The following is a 2,500-nucleotide window of genomic DNA, read 5'->3' as shown; positions in this document are numbered from 1 at the left end:
CTCGCGAAGTAGCCCCGGCGCTGGAGAGCGACCCGCTGGCCGGAGGAACCGTCCGCCCGAGCGACCGGCGCGAGGCCGGTGCCGGCGGGGGCCCTCCGATGGCGGGTCATGGTTGCCGATCGGTCGGTGGGGGAATGGAGGTGCGGTGCGTGGTGAGGAGCTCCGGGCGGGGTGGGCCTTCGCCCGGCCCGCGGAGTCCGATTGAGCGCCGCCCGGGTCGGGCGGGCCCGCTCCGTTGAGCGCACGGAGGTTGAGATAGAAAATATTGCAACACGCGGAGCTCCAGGCGGGGGGGCCCTCGCCCGGCCCGCGGAGTCCGATTGAACACCCCCCAGGTCGGGCGGGCTCGCTCTGTTGAGCGCACGGAGGTTGACATAGAAAATATTGCAACACGCGGAGCTCCAGGCGGGGGGGGCCCTCGCCCGGCCCGCGGAGTCCGATTGAACACCCCCCAGGTCGGGCGGGCTCGCTCTGTTGAGCGCACGGAGGTTGAGATAGAAAATATTGCAACACGCGGAGCTCCAGGCGGGGGGGGCCCTCGCCCGGCCCGCGGAGTCCGATTGAACACCCCCCAGGTCGGGCGGGCTCGCTCTGTTGAGCGCACGGAGGTTGACATAGAAAATATTGCAACACGCGGAGCTCCAGGCGGGGGGGGCCCTCGCCCGGCCCGCGGAGTCCGATTGAACACCCCCCAGGTCGGGCGGGCTCGCTCTGTTGAGCGCACGGAGGTTGAGATAGAAAATATTGCAACACGCGGAGCTCCAGGCGGGGGGGGCCCTCGCCCGGCCCGCGGAGTCCGATTGAACACCCCCCAGGTCGGGCGGGCTCGCTCTGTTGAGCGCACGGAGGTTGACATAGAAAATATTGCAACACGCGGAGCTCCAGGCGGGGGGGGCCCTCGCCCGGCCCGCGGAGTCCGATTGAACACCCCCCAGGTCGGGCGGGCTCGCTCTGTTGAGCGCACGGAGGTTGAGATAGAAAATATTGCAACACGCGGAGCTCCAGGCGGGGGGGGCCCTCGCCCGGCCCGCGGAGTCCGATTGAACACCCCCCAGGTCGGGCGGGCTCGCTCTGTTGAGCGCACGGAGGTTGACATAGAAAATATTGCAACACGCGGAGCTCCAGGCGGGGGGGGCCCTCGCCCGGCCCGCGGAGTCCGATTGAACACCCCCCAGGTCGGGCGGGCTCGCTCTGTTGAGCGCACGGAGGTTGAGATAGAAAATATTGCAACACGCGGTGCTCCAGGCGGGGGGGGCCCTCGCCCGGCCCGCGGAGTCCGATTGAACACCCCCCAGGTCGGGCAGGCTCGCTCTGTTGAGCGCATGGAGGTTGACATAGAAAATAATCCAACACGCGGAGCTCCAGGCGGGGGGGCCCTCGCCCGGCCCGCGGAGTCCGATTGAACACCCCCCAGGTCGGGCAGGCTCGCTCTGTTGAGCGCATGGAGGTTGACATAGAAAATAATCCAACACGTGGAGCTCCAGGCGGGGGGGCCCTCGCCCGGCCCGCGGAGTCCGATTGAACACCCCCCAGGTCGGGCAGGCTCGCTCTGTTGAGCGCATGGAGGTTGACATAGAAAATAATCCAACACGTGGAGCTCCAGGCGGGGGGGCCCTCGCCCGGCCCGCGGAGTCCGATTGAACACCCCCCAGGTCGGGCAGGCTCGCTCTGTTGAGCGCATGGAGGTTGACATAGAAAATAATCCAACACGTGGAGCTCCAGGCGGGGGGGCCCTCGCCCGGCCCGCGGAGTCCGATTGAACACCCCCCAGGTCGGGCAGGCTCGCTCTGTTGAGCGCATGGAGGTTGACATAGAAAATAATCCAACACGTGGAGCTCCAGGCGGGGGGGCCCTCTCCCCCCCCGGTGAGTCCGCTCACAGTGCCCCTATGTCGGGCAGGCTCATTGCAATGTGCGCATGGAGGTTGACTTAGAAAATATTTGAGAGTGACATGAGCTCCAGGCAGACACCGACTCATCGCCCGTGGGGTGTCCGACGAGCCCTCACCAATCTTGGATTAATGTTTGGCGAGGCTCCCCTGATCAGCTCTGGAGGTGGCAAGTTCTGAAAAAGTGGTTTCTGAAAATGTGCCCCTTGTATTTTGTGAAACCAGGGGTAACCTAGCGAGTAGGCAAACTCATCCCCTGACTGGGGGGATCAACTTTTACCTACTACAGCGCCCCTAATGGCCAAAAGTGGTACTGCTCCCCCTGGTAGCCTAACCCATTGAAATGAATGGGAAAAATTAATTTAGGCTACCAGGGCTTTGGGCTACCAGGGCTTTGGGCTACCAGGGCTTTGGGCTACCAGGGCTTTTTGCTACCAGGGCTGTGGGCTACCAGGGCTTTGGGCTACCAGGGCTGAGGGCTACCAGGGCTATTATAGGCGGCCACCACTGCACTAGTGGCAGCCCGGGGAAGGTGCCTGTTGCTCGGATATGCTTTTACGCACGTCGGCCTCTGCGCCCTGGAGCTTTTTTATGCTACCAGGGCTATTATAG

Source organism: Filicampus tigris, unplaced genomic scaffold (assembly GCF_054856515.1).
Source record: "Filicampus tigris isolate MCC_2025a unplaced genomic scaffold, RoL_Ftig_1.0 HiC_scaffold_28, whole genome shotgun sequence".
NCBI classification, from domain to species: Eukaryota; Metazoa; Chordata; class Actinopteri; order Syngnathiformes; family Syngnathidae; genus Filicampus; species Filicampus tigris.
This window is presented reverse-complemented; position numbering follows the sequence as displayed.